The sequence below is a fragment of the Manacus candei genome, unplaced genomic scaffold (genome assembly GCF_025592945.1).
Source record: "Manacus candei isolate 608988 ecotype Guabito, Panama unplaced genomic scaffold, ASM2559294v1 h1tg000050l, whole genome shotgun sequence".
NCBI classification, from domain to species: domain Eukaryota; kingdom Metazoa; phylum Chordata; class Aves; order Passeriformes; family Pipridae; genus Manacus; species Manacus candei.
The window spans coordinates 36794801-36809576 of NW_026138098.1; the positions used below are offsets into that span (position 1 = coordinate 36794801).

General features: G+C 49.5%; 1 protein-coding gene across 2 annotated transcripts in view; it reads right to left on the reverse strand.

Moving 5' to 3' along the window:
* Nucleotides 1–14450, reverse strand: part of SGMS1 (sphingomyelin synthase 1) — an 84772-nt gene extending 70322 nt beyond the window's left edge. For both annotated transcript variants that reach the window (XM_051799701.1, XM_051799697.1), the window contains exon 1: nt 14292–14450. The gene's annotated coding sequence lies outside the window, so the exon portion shown is untranslated. The remainder of the gene's footprint in view (nt 1–14291) is intronic.
* Between the last annotated feature and the right edge of the window lie 326 nt (nt 14451–14776).

A 14776-nucleotide genomic window follows, 5' to 3' on the forward strand; every position in this document is an offset into this window, starting at 1 on the left:
AAGGAGGAGACATTTCCACTCCATGTTTTGTTACAATAGCTACCCCTTCACCTCACATTCAGCATTTCTGGAGTCACAGCAGCAAGATTTTTACTGGCACCTGGATGTCACCTTCACACCTGGCTTCCCCACAGTCACAAGCTGCTTACAAAGAGCCTGTCACTATCCCAAAAACTGCCTCCCAAAGGGAAGGTTCAGGTTGGCCATCAGGAGGAATTTCTTCATGGAAAGGACAATCAAATACTGGCAGGGGCTGCCCAGGGAGGTTTGGAGTGCCCATCCCTGGAGGTGTCCCAGGAAGGCCTGGCCGTGGCACTCAGTGCTCTGGGCTGGGGGACAAGGTGGGCATCGGGCACAGGGGGGACTCAAGGATCTCAGAAGTCTTTTCCAACCTAAATGATTCTGTGATCCTCATGAACCAGAGCAAACACTGCTTTTTTGCCTCTTGTTTCATAGGGAAAAACAGGATTGAACGAGCTGGGTCAGGTACAGAGGAGGAATTTTGAGCAGGTGACTCCTGAGCGGTGTGAGAATCTAGAAGTTAGTGAAGCTCTTTGGTAAGTTCCTTCCTCCCTTCTTTCATAGTGAGGCCTTTTATTTTTTTAGCATAGCAAGCACATCTCACAAACCTCTCACAGCCACTTAAAGGCAGGGTTTAGTGGAGCTGAAGTGAGGCAGCCTATCCATCAGCTATTTCCCTGAAATTTCAGCTGTTACACTGCAATTGTCTTCCCTCTTGCTTTTTGCTAATTCTGTCAGTGCCACAGCCATCCATGGGTAGCAGGAGGAAGGCAGATGAGCTCACCAGAGCAGCACAACCAGGTAATGGCCCAGTAATTCAATCCACACCGACCCTCTGGGAGTATTGGATTCCAAGCTGGGTCTGCTCAGGAGCTTTGGGACCCAGCTGAGGTGCAGCCTGCTCCCAAATTCCACAAACCAGGCCTATTCCTTGGGTCTCCAGAGGCCAAGCAGGCAGAGGCTCTGCTCTCAGTGTGCTGGAAGTGGTTTATTCCCTGGCAGCTGTAAAACACAGCAATTCAGCAGCAAAGCCCCATCAGTGAACCCAAAGTCCCTGCTGTCACCTGCCCCACACCCCAAATTCAGCAGGACTGTTCTTCTCCTGCAACACTGGCTTGAGCCTCCCGGGAAAAGAGACTCTTCCAGCCACTGACACGAAGGAATAAATGAGACACTCACACAGAAATGCACCGAGGGCAAAGAATTCAAGCTGGATTCGCACTTGACTAATTGGCTGCAAGTAAAAGTCAAGTTACAAGATGTACCTGTGCCAATCACGTGTGTTTAACTAGGAAGAAAACAAGTATAAAAGTGGCTAATGGGCAGCAGCTGCTCTGTATTAAACATCAATACGTGCCTAGTGTGATGCAAATTATCTTCAAATCTCAGGAAGATATTTTAAATGGGCTTAACACACCAACAAGCAGATGACTTGCTAAGTGCAGGGGGGAGTTGAGGGTCATCTCTGTTGGAGAGCAGCACGACGTGTCCATAAATAAAACTAACTCAAAACAAGGACAGCTGAGCCCTAAGGAAGCAAAACAAAATTAAATAAACGGAAACTTCCAGCTACAAAAGTTATTTCAACTTTCCAAGGTTCCCATAGTTCACAGAAGAAATTGTTCCATGTACTTAAACTTTTCTACCTCTTGTCTTGGCCTAAAAGTCATCAACTTCTTGGGAAAGGAATTTAACTTGGAAAAGGAATTTTTCTGGACCACACACCCTTGCAAGGCTACAGTAATTGCTTTTTAATCTTGTTTCTTCTGGGCATTGCTGCAACAACCGTCCTGTGCAGTTAAACAAACCACAAGGGATGGTCACCTCCCAGCTCGGGGAAACGATAGTCTGTATTCATGTAGAAATTCCATGTAAAAAAAAAGATAACCTTCCAGAGTTTGCTTTTGAGAGCACTCTGTTGGCTAAGCCTGTGCCTTAAGGCAGAGCAAAGCCCTTCAGGACAGCAAAGCTGGCCAGGGCAGCTGGGAGAGGCATTTTTGGGCTCCCTGCAAAGCCTCAGCTATCCCACAGCAGGAGCTCTCCCAGAAACGACAGCTCAATACCGAGAACTGCCACCAACCCACCTAACGAATACACACTTTCAGTTTAAATACATTCACATTCTGATTAACTCTGACCACAGAAGAGATGCAGCAGCCCTTCCACTGCACAAGCCAAGAGGGGAAGGCACATGGGCTCCTTCAGATGAAGGAGCTGCCACATCCTGGTCTTGTCATCACCATTCTTTTAAAACCCTCTGGCCCTAAAGCCACAAGTGTGACCTGTACTTAGCTGTGACCTGCATGAGCAGCTCATGCTCACCCATCAGCCCTCAGTCTCCCCGTTCCCACCACACCACCTCAGCGCTCTGAACACTTTGTTTGGACAAGTTTGGCAGCAGGGTCAGGATTCCAGCAGGAGCCACCTTCCCCTTTTCCTTCTCACACTTTCTGTGGCAGATTTTAACGCCACACCCCGTTACCAACCTGAGGTTTTTGAAGGACAACACCAGTTCCCACAAGAAACCAAATTGCAGGACTGAAGGGTGAGGGAGGAATTCCCTGCTGGGGGATGCTCCTGTTAGAAACGCCAGGATGGGAGTCTGAAAGCTGCACCCGGACAGATGTGAGGGATTGGTCATCTCTTCCAAACAAGTTTGTGAACCAGGAACACACCACTGGCTTTTGCACTGCTTCCCTCCCTGAGAGGCCACCTCCTGTAACGCATCCCTTACTCGAGTTTTCCGTTCGCTTTTTAAACGCCAAAACAGCCTCTTCCAGCTCTAACAGCTCATCAGATGATTTATGAACGGTGCAAAAAAAAAAAACAAACCACTCAATTGGCAGGAAAGAGAAAAACCGAGCTCCACCGATGTATTTGCAAATCTGACCTGAACAAAGCAACATATGTTCTCAACAAATTAACAGAAAATAGGGAGGGGAAATTGAGCTAGACCTTCCACAAAAAAGCAATCCCGTGCTCAGGAGCAAGGAGTCACTGTCAGCAGGAAGGACCTTCTCCAAGTGCACAAAGACCCCACTGTATCTTGTTCAAAAGGGATAACAGGAACGTAACACAAAAACGAGCAATGGTACCATAAAAACACCAGACAATAAACAAACCCATCAGAAACTGGCTGTTTATGCCCATTTCTGTTGAACAGCACAACACGACAACAACGCAGAAGTCCTGCTTTATACAGGATTTGGGTTTGGAGTTGCCTGCTTTCAGTTCCCAATGTAAGCAGGGAATTTAAGCCCCCAGGTCCTTAGAAATATCCCCGGTGATACACATCCCCCTCCTCAGCAGAAGATTTTTGCTGCGGATTTGAAAAGCTTGTTTTCAGATCTGGCAAAAACGTGGTCTCTGGATTCACCTCCCTCCAACAGCAGGCTCCAAAGCTGGACACACCTCGGGGTCAGGAGCAGGAATTCATCCCTCCAACAGCCATGGGCAAAGTCACAGAACCCACCCAGCAGCTGCTAATTCCCTTTAATTGCTGGGATGGGACCACCCCCTCGGCAGGGAGGGAGGGGCGGCAGGGATTGCAGGCAGCTGTGCCTCCCCTGCCCTGCCCTGCCCTGCCCTCGGGGGAGGCTCATCCCTGACCTCAGCCCCCAGAAGGGGCACCAAGTGTGGCAAAGCATCTTCCCAGTGCCCCATGGCCCCTGGCTTGGAGGGGTGTTTGCTCAACAGCCTGGCTGGGGAAGGGTGACAAACAACCCCATGGCACAACTCAACTGGGAAAAGGGGATCTGGAGTCCCAAAAGCACGAGCAGATCCTGCCCTCATCACATAGGTCTGTCCACACAGGATTTCAGGTGGATTGACACACCTTGCAAAAGCAGTTCCATTAGGAGGAAAAAAAAAATACTCTCCATAAACAGTAATACAAAAGAAAAACCAACACAGGCCCTGAATTTCTGACGCTGACCTCACCAAGCCAGGCTTTGTTTCCTTCTTCAGCACTTTCAAAACCCAGCCTTCAGTTTAGGCTTCAAAAACTGAATTACCGGTTGTTACAAACTATCTACAGCGTTTTCATCCTCTCCCTGATATTTCTAGGCAATTAATTGCATCTGAGCAGGACAGGAGAATCCGAGTTTGACAACACTTACCAGAACAAATATTGCTGTATTTTAACAGGACAGACACAGCAGGTGACTGAGCTGGCAAATGTCTGAATGTCAAGCTCCCCTTCCCTTCTCACCAAGCCCCAAATAAAGTGCAGGGCTTGAGGCTTCCAGGCCAAGACAGGGCCTTGAGGAGGTGGGAATGAACACGGGGAAGTCATGGAAGTGTCTGATCTGAGCTGCATTTCTGGGCCATGTACAAACCTCTCCTCCCTCTGACGACAAAAAGTACCGCCAGAGGTGATGAGTTTAATTTGGGAATATTTGCCAAGACGTGCTGAGAATCCTTCTATTAAATGTTGTGCTTAAAAACGTGTCGCTTTGCTGCACATCGACACAGGAATAAGTGAAGTACAGAGCTTTGTAAGCACCTAAGAAAGCCTCCAGATAAGGGAATAGCTCTGCTCCTCCTTCTCCTCCTCTTCCCACTTGTCTGAGGCACTGGAGGAACGGTGCTGCCCTCACCCTGCCGATGTAAATCACAGCAATAAAAACACCAATTAAAACCAGAAAGGTACTTTGCTCAAGACAATCGTGCAGGACAATCTGTCTTCTAAGAGGCTGACTCGAACAGCCCAAATAAAATATGGAGGTTATTAAGCACCCAGCAAGTCACTTCACATAAATGTCCACAGAGTAATTCGCTTCTGCTTTATGAAAAATGGAATGTTTTTAGAGCAGTCCTGGAAAGGGAACAAATCCTCAAAACCAGAAGAGGAAAATACTGCCTCCAGAGAAGCCATTAAAAAAAAAATCATTCCTCTTTTTATTTATTTTAATTCTTCACCCATTTTCAAGGCTCGAGATACAGCAAGATCAGCATGTTCAGCTCCTCAAATACTTCTCTTTTCACTCTGCAGGGTTGGTGGAAATAAATGGACTTTTCCCCCCTTCCAGCTGAAGTTTGTGGTGCCTCTTTCAGTGACTATCAGCAATGTGAAGAGCAAAGACAAAAGGATGCAGGAGCTATACACGGCCATGCTGCGCTCCAGCAGTGCTCCAGCACATCCCAAAATCCAGCAATCCCAGGCAAAGACTCAGTGGCACCTGAGCACTTCTTTTGGGTAGCAGTGAGTTGCACTAACATGGAGTTGGTAGTGTTCCATGGAACACTCCTACACTCTGTTGTAGGAGTGTTCCATGGAATACACCCCACAAGCACTCCAGGCTGCATTGGGCTCTATCCCAACTGTCCTCATTCAGGAAAGGACTGGGAAAGGAGCAAGTCTGAGCATTTCCAGCTGCCTGCACACATCCTGTCACTGCACTGGATATTCACCACTAGCAAGTCCTTTAGTTACTCACAAAAGCAACACCCACTTCAGTTCCATCTTCTGCAGTCCCACAACTGCCTCTCACGGTGTGTCTTTAAATGGAAATCAAAATCAACAACACATCAGTCACAAGCAGAGTTTGTTGACACAGCTGACACAGTCCCTGCAGGAATTATTCCACTCCAGGGGTGCAAATATTGCCATTAGTACTTTTGCATGACACAGACCTGGAAGAAGCCCGTTAGTGACATTCCCTGTGCTCCTATTTCTCTCCTGATAAGGTCTTTCTCTGCCAGGTAAACCACAGTGCAGCTCTCCAAAACCCCAAGGAACATCCTTCAACACTGGGAACGGGAGACCAAGAGAAGGTAGGGGGAGAAAACCAGCTCTGTGACAGCCATGAATTAAATCAGGCCAGAGAGCTCCCTTTTAACAGATGTACCCCAACCTCTGGTTTCTCTGGGAAGGAAATCTGCAGCCTCTGAAGCTAAAAGCAGGGATTTAGTGATAGGGATCAGAGCTTACAGCTCTGAGGCATTCATAACTACCCCAGCTGCCAGGGTGGGAAGCCTTTGCCTGCCACAAGCCACCCTCTGCCACCACAACCACCAGCTCAGAGTGACACACCAGTCTCTCTCACTCCAGGAAATCGAGTTCATCTCCAGTGAGCACAGAATCATAGAATGGTTTGGGTTGGAAAGGACATTAAAGCTCATCTTTCATCTCCCTGCCATGGGCAGGGACATCTTCCACTAGCTCAGGTTACTCCAAGCCCCATCCAGCCTGGCCTTGGACACTTCCAGGGATGAAGTGTCACAGCCTTCACTCCATAATGTCCAGCTATGCCCAAGGCAGCTGGAAACACATGGCAGTGACAAGCAGTAGCACCTTCCCTAGGAAAGATATAAAGGCTTCACCTTGACACAAGTCACAAGAGAAATGAATCCTTCTCACACAGTGTAAAAATTGTCTTCCTGAACCTATTTGTGCTTTAAAGTGTTCAGGTGTAGTTTATTATAATTACATTTATTAAGCAGTCTAGACAAACTATCTTTTCTTGAAATCAGGTGAACAAATTCAAAATGTGACTTGGATTTTTATAACGAACAAGCTGGTTTGGCTTTTTAATTTGCACACACGATGATGAGACCAGACTTTGGAACCTTCACCTTGAAAAGGTTGGAAGCTCAGTGTCCCCAGAGCTCTCAGTGGTGTCAGGATCTCCCTGCACGAATACAAAGCTCACATCCCACAACACACATGCTGAAAAGCACAGATAAGGCATTATCCACCTCATAATTTTTTTGGAAGCTTAGAGCAGAAGGGCCTGGGTTATTATCCAATCTGCAAATAAAGCCAGGTCATTAATTTAGTAGCACAACATCACATCCTGCAGGCTGAATTTCAACACACAGCTCCAACAGAGGAACCACGTGAGGAAATACAGCAATTCCCTAGGATTTCTAATATACAGCCATGGGAAGACCTAACTGGATGTCCTGAACGTGGAAACAAGATCACCAATCACAAGACACAACAATCAATGATGCCAACAAACATTTCTGTAGAGTGGACAATTACTTTAAATATTTCCTCGTATCCAACTACAAATGGACAGCATTAGAGCACTGTTAAGTGTGAGGGGGATTACACAGGCAATGCAAACATCTACTTTAACCTCTTAAGCACATTGGGTGATATTAGCAAAGAAGTCTGACAGGAGGAATCACAAAAGGATTTTAAAGACTGGCAGCCACTCAATAAAATGGCCAAGGAAAGTTCCCTCTAGGCAGTGATATATGATGCTGGTAAATCAGCATTTAAAAATGATCACTTGTGCCCTGATGGGACCAAGACTTAAGCAGCATCCATTAGAAGTGAAGATATTTAAGGAGTAGTTCATTAAAACATCAGCTCAGCTGGACAGGCACAGAGAAGAGAACAACTAACAGCCTTCTATTCCATAAACCTGGTGCTCCTGTATCAAATATTATCTGTACCTTGGGTTCTTCCCTCTCCTCCACTCTCATTCCACCTTGGCACTGAGTAAAGCCTGCAGGATGGACTGTCTCCCCAAAGCCCACGGGAGGTTCTTCCAGCAACAGATTTCCTTCCTTGGAGAGTTTCAAAGCCCAAGGGAACCCTGAAAAACCTGCTGTTCCTTTGAGCAGGAGGTAACATAAATTCGCCTGTGATTGCTGTCTCCACTGGTATTCTCATAGCCACTTACACTTCCTGAATTCATGGTTGAACTCTGGCATTCCCTCTCAAAAACACCACAATGCTTGGATGCAGGACACGTGGCTAGATGGGGCTGTGTCTTCTCAGCGCAGACACTCCTCTTCTTGCCAGTATTCCCCCAAAAAATTCTGAACAAACTATCAGAACTCAAATTATCCCCTTGTGATAAACGTTCTTTGGGCCCTGCTTTTGTGTTTAAAATGTCCTTTGATAACCCATCTATTTACGTTTTGAGAGGGAGAAAAACTGAAATAGGAAATTGCACATGCACAAAAACAAAGGCGGTGTCTGACAAGGAGTTTGTTAATTTGCGGCTAATTGCTCATTACTGCGAAAAAAGGCTTTTGCAGTGCTTCGTGGAGAGTAGCTGAGAAGCCCCAGCCCATTAGTGAGTATTGCTTTTGGCAAACACGAGCTTCTCCCAGCGCCCAGAGTCTCCATAAAACCATGGTGCCATTAAATGCGTATCCTGGCACCCCAAAGCACCCGTGGAAAGAGAACAACGTGTTCTGTCAAGTCATTTAGGAGGGATCTTCACATGCCTGCATTCACCCTTTTCCCTCTACTCCTGCCTTGTTCACAGTGGTGTTTTGAATGTCACCTACCCCCCTGCCTCTGCTCAGCACCCCAAACTCCCAACCTGAGCCCTTGTATTCCCCAGATATCTACGGACCACTGGCCCTTCACACCCTCCAAAGCTCACCCTGAGCTCCCCAACCACCCACCGGCACTGGAATTCCACTCCCAGATAAAGCAAGCGGGCCTGGAGCCCTGAGGCATCACAGAATCCCAGGATGGTTCAGGTTGGAAGGGACCTTAAAGCTCAGCCAGTTCCAACACCTTCCACCAGCCCAGGTTGCTCCAAGCCCTGTCCAGCCTGGCCTTGGATACTTCCAGGGATGGGGCAGCCACGGTTTTTCTGTCTCACAGCCCTGCAGGCCCTGGGAGTGACTCTGGGTGAGCAGGGAGCTCTGGCAGCCGCATGGCCAAGCAGGTATTTCTGCAGCAATCGCCCTCGAGGCGCTTTCAAGGTCTTTCTCATCATGGGAACAGCAGGAGCCATTTTTAAGCCTTTCAAATAGTTTTAAATTAACTTCCCCGACCAGGTTTTCCAGAGCAATATAACCTGACTGTGTAAAATTCCCCGCAGAAGAGCAGGGGCTCAAGGAAGACAAAGCACAGACCTGAGAGCTCCAGCTCGATTTAGATGGAGCTGTTTAATTAGTATGTAGATTCCCAGCCATTCCTGCAGCTACTGAAGCGCTCCCCCGGCCCTCCTGGCCAGCAAAAATCCATTCTGTGTACAAATAGGGCTTTTACAGCTTGGCACAGTGCTCGACTGCAGAGTCAAACTTTTCAGTGCCTGATAAATTTTTACTTGAAAGTGGCAGGAGAGCTGATGCCAGAAGCCCATATGAAACGCCAGCTCAGTGGCAGAAGGTCAAAGAGTGGTATCAAGAGATTTAATGGAAGTGTTTCAAGACAAACTTCTTAAAAGCATTGTGCTATCTAGGGAGGCACAGATTTACACTGCTTGGAAAGCCGAGGAACAACCTTTACGACTCCTTTTCCAATGAAGGGTAATTTCCTTAACATTCTACCTCTCAAAAAGCACCCCAGTAGTGTCTCCTGTTTGCAGCAGGGTCTCCTGTTTCCGTGTCTGTTCAATCCTTGGGTATTTGGCCGAAGTTAAAGAACAAAGAAGTGTTAAATGCCACAGGTTTTGTGCGGACTGTCCTCTAAAAACAAAACGAAACGAAACAAACAAAAAAAAGCCAAGCAAACAAAAACCACCCCAAACAAAACCCCTCAGAAAACAAACCCTCAGGTGCTAAAGGTGCTAATTTCGTGATTAAAAACCTCAGAAGTCAGACCCACAGACAATTAAGACCAAGAGCCCAAACAATTAACCTTTCTCCTAAAACTATGCCTGGAGAAGAAGATATTTAAATTGAACCGAGAGGCTCCATAATCTTTACCATTTTTACAGAAGTATTTAAGGTTAAATTAGTGTCAACAATGACCCTGAGCAGCCGCCAAGCGTTAAGACTTTCGACCTAATGGATTTTGCCAGCTGTCACCACATTGTAATACAGAAATGGACCGTAAAACCCCATCTAACCCTGATCTGTCCGCTCAGGGTGTCCCCAGCATCTTCACCGCTGGAGTCACTTCCAAGAGCAGCGTCGCAACAGCTCATACACATTCCAATTGTCTGCATCTGCCATTTCAACAAATTCAAGTGTAAGACTTTAAATTCAATTAGCGCAAATCTCAGCGCTCCCAACATTAAATTTGCAAGTGACATTTAGTGGCATTCAACACACACCGAGCTAAGCTAACACACTAATGGACCGGCAAGGGACATCGTAAGACACTCCAAATTGGGATGCTCTTTTTCAGTCAAGGAAATTAAAGGAGTAGGCTGCAGTGGACAGGAGGAGATGACAGCTATTAAAAATCCTTCTTAAATAGAGGCTGCAAAAGCTTTGCTCTCCGGATGCACCACAACACAGCTATGGCTGGGAGCAAACAAGTGGGGCTGTGTCTCGGCCAGCTTGGGAAGAAAGCTGCTGGTTTTCCTCCAAAGAAGAACCCAAAGCTACTGGACTTCAGGGATTCCTTGAAGTCTTTTTTTTTCCCAAGTGGCAATAAGCTTCGCCTTAATTCCATTTAAATAAAGCAAGCTACCTCCAAAGAGCTTCAAAATCAGGGAGACAGAAAGCAGACCCCGCTGGGAAGTCAGAGAGAAAAACAGCTTTAGAGTCCTGGTTAAGCAGAGGGAGATTTGTTGTTGTTGTTCATTTAAATCTAAGTGAATTAGCACAAGCAAAACCTAGGGAAGATGCTTTCCCAATCAAGATTTATTAGTGTTTTTCTTTGATTACAGATGGGTAATTGGATACCAGAGCAGCACCCGCACGAGCACACCAAGGAAGCATCAACAGGACATGTTCTGTTCCACTCAGGTCTTGCTTCTCTGCTTTGCAATAGTGAGCTGTAAAGAGCAGCAACGGAAGTAACTACATTTTAAAAGCTGCATTTCTTTAAGAGACATCTTACAGCCTCCAAAATTAAGACTTTCTCTTATCAGCTCTTGACCAAACACTACCAGAACAAAGCTCGTGCAGTACTTTGGGGGATTTTTCCCCCCCTCTCAACTACATTAACATGTTTGATAAGACCAGAAACAATATGGACAAACACTTTAAAGATGTTTACACCACAGAATCCCAGAATGGTTTGGGTTCGAGGGGACCTTAAAGACCATCTCATTCCAAACCCCTGCCAGAGGCAGGGCCACCCTCCACCAGACCAGGCTGCTCCAAGCCCCAACTACACAGTTATTACACTTAGTAGCTTATTAAGATGGATGTTCCTTTGATCCATGAAAACCAAGCCCAAGTAACCTGCACCAAACACTGCCTCTGATAAGCAGATTTTCAAAATAATAAAAAAAATATTTGGGATGAAAGCATCCCCCCAAAAAAAGCCAGTAGGTTTCACACCTTCCTCAGTCTTCTGCATTTCCCCCAGCATTTTGGGGATGGGGGAGGACGGGACTTAATTATTAACTTAATGATGCCACACACTTTGGGAATTCAAGCTGTATGAAAAGCTGGAGTTTCCAATCCCCAGCACAGGAGTCATGCACCACACCAGCCCTCCAAAGGGCTGCCTCTGTGTGCTGGTGTCCTGGGAGCAAAAAAATCCTCCACCCACACCAAAATCCCTTGGAAAACACTGACAGTGTGCAGGAGCTCAGGTCGTGACCATGAGATTCCAAGAAAACCTCTCAAACCTCAGGTTTTTGAGCTCATTTTAAGCTCACCTCTACTTCAGAGCAGTGTGGTTGGGTTTGATGTGTTGCACTTGAATTATGACTAAAATAGCATTCGGCTGCTCTGCTCTACTTCAGCAAAGAACAGTTTGGACCTACCTTGCTGAGTAGCCTTAAAAATCCTTCCTGCCCTACACGTGTCCCTGCAAACCACACTGGGAGAGAGGGACCTCGTGCCATGTCCAACAAAACCAGCCCTCAAGCCCTAGTGCAAGTTTGGGGGTTTTGATGGTGCCATAAGGATTTATTTTTTAACTCAAACAGGCCCTTCCTGAACAGGGGTCTGGATTATTTTTGAGCATTTTTTGGTTTTTTACAGGATGTCCTGCTGCCCCAGTTAGAAAGCCTTTAATTCCACAGCCATTCCTTACGGCCAGGCTGAAATTGCTATTAAACCTGAGTAACTCCCAGGCCACCCATATTTAGTGCACCAATTAACCAACGCTGAGCAACCAGAAGACAGGGAAGAATTTTTCGGTTGCCATCACCCACGGTGAGCGTGTTCTCCCTCCACATGTTCAGTTGAGCAGAGCTCACTAATTATTTAATTAAAAGCAGCACCCATTCAAGTTTGGCAAGTGTTAAGAGATACATTGAGAGCAGGTATATAACAAACCACTGCCTATTAACCGTTACCTCCCAGTAGTCCGAATAATTTCCATTAATACCTCCAAGTCCTGAAAAGGATCCACCTACTTGGATTTACTCAATGTGTAAGTGTCACATTAAAAGCTAATTAACATGTGCAGACATGTTGTCTGCAGGTTGATACTGTGGAAGGCGAAAGAAGCGTGATAAACGATTCGGGAATCACAGCTTGTTGCACAGATCACAAACACAGTTTAAAGGTGTCTGAGCTGAATTTAGTTCTGCTCCACATGCCCAAACTCGGAAAATCAAGGCAATCTCTCCGGATTCAAAGGGGGTTTATTACCCATATTGTAAAAGTAGCCATTATTTGTTGTTTGCCACCAGCTGGGGAGATTTGTGTTATCTTTCCTAACTCTAAACAACATCACAAAGCTGAAGCAATTCCAACCCCGACAAAACACTACTGGAAATAAACCAGAATGCGACTCCAATGCAACATCCGCTCCCCAAAAAAACACAGCCAAGCCCAAATCCACCAAGATCCACAGCAGCACTGCCACTGACTTCAGCTGACAGGTGTCACATCTGGGCTTTGGACTGGTTCACAGGCGGGCACGGAATCCAGCAGAAACCACTTCCATCCACGTGGCCCTGAAGCAGGAGAACGGAGTCTGAAGGAATCTCCACAAAACATGCCCTCACTCCACGACGCACCAACGCTGCCACCAACCCAAGAGACATGAGGACGTTCACCCACATCCCACTGCTGCTCTGCTTCCAGAGGCTGCCTGCATCAGCAAGCTCCCGCAGCACCACGGCAGTGTGGCAGAGCTCCCATCTTTTTTTACAAATAATACTCTTTTTCTCTCTCTTTCCATCCTTGCTTCGCGTACTTATGGCGCCTGGAGGCACCGAGGCACTCTTTAATGAGGTTTTCACACAAGACAGAATAAATTAGAAGCCTTGATCAAAACAGGGCCTCCAGGAGGAACACAGTACAAAGACGACCACATGCGTTATACACCCCGAAAAATCCAAATACTGCAGCCAGGCAATGGGCAAAGCCATTCCACAAGCAAACAGGGAGCACACCCGCCTGCCAGGGTGCCCGTGATGGTGAGGTCTCTCCTTCTCAGCCCCGTTCTGCCTCCCAGCCTCTTTCCCCCCAGGCGTGTCCCCACTGCCACGCCACAAACCTCAGCCCCAATGTTGCCTCCATGGCCCTCGAAGGTGTAGGCACGGCATGGATCTGCTCCCGGCTCCAGGGGATGCTTCCAGCTTTTTTTTGGAGCAGGGAGCATCCCGCCTTCGCACCCCAGCGAGCAGAGGGACAGGAGCCCCTGGGCTGAGGAGGGGGTCCCACGGTCCCCCAGGCTGAGGGGGACCCCACACTGCCACCTGAGGGGACCACATGTCCCCCCAGAGCCTCCGGAGCAGGGAGGACCAGATCGCTCCCTCCAACACCCTGGGAAGGAGGGGACAGACCCAACCAGGCACTGGGGCTGAGAGGACCAGAGCCCCTCCTGGGTCCAGGGGCTGAGGGGGCTGCAGCCCCCCAGGCTGAGGAGCCCTGACTTCCCCCAGGACAGGCTGCAGACCCCGAGCTGGGGGTCCCAGAGCTCCCCTGGGATCGGCTGCAGCCCCAGGCTGGGGGTCCCAGAGCTCCCCAGAGCTGCAGCCCCCGGGCTGGAGGTCCCAGAGGTCCCCAGAGGTGCAGCCCCCGAGCTGGAGGTCCCAGAGCTCCTCTGGGATCGGCTGCAGTCCCCGAGCTGGGGGTCCCAGAGCTCCCCTGGGATCGGCTGCAGCCCCCGAGCTGGGGGTCCCTGAGCCCCCAGGGCTGAGCAGACCGCAGCTTCCCAGTCCCCCCGGAGGCCGAGGGGCTCAGAAGCCCCCGGGCCGCGGGGACCGGAGCTCCGCCAGCCCCGCCGAGCGGACCGGAGCGCCGCCGGAGCCGCCGGGGCTGCGGGGCCGGAGCTCCCCTCGCACTGCCCGGGGCTGCGGGGGCCGCCGCCGGGCTGCGGGGCCGGAGCCCCCCGGGACGCGTCCTGCCCTCGGGCAGCGGCCCGTCCCCGCCGTCCCCGCCGTCCCCGCCGTCCCCGCTGCCCCGTCCCGCCGCCACCCCCGGGCCTGCGCCGGCCGCTCCGCCGGCTCCGCGCTCGGGCTGAGGCCGCTGCCTCGCTGCTCACTCACCGTGCGGAGCCGCGGCTCGGTGCGGGTCGGTGCGGCTGCCGTGCGGGCGGCTCCCCGGGCGGCTCCAGCCCCGTGTCCCGTGTCCCGTATCCCGTGTCCCGTGCCCCGTGTCCCGTGCGGCGGCCGCGGGCGGGGCGGGCGGCACCGCGCGCCACGTGACCGCCGTGTCATCCCCGCCGCCATCTTGTGTCTCGTCAGTTGCTGGCGGGAGCGCTGCGCCCGGAAAATCGCGTTCCCAGAGGGATTTATCCCCCCCGCGCCGCTCCTTAAAGCTCGGGGCACCCAGGGAAAGGCCGCTCCTCGGTGTGGAAACTACTGTTTGACAGGATCACAGAATCAGATCCCAGCCCATGGAGTCCCCCCCGTGCCCGATGCCCACCTTGTCCCCCAGCCCAGAGCACTGAGTGCCACGGCCAGGCCTTCCTGGGACACCTCCAGGGATGGGCACTCCAAACCTCCCTGGGCAGCCCCTGCCAAGGCCTCAC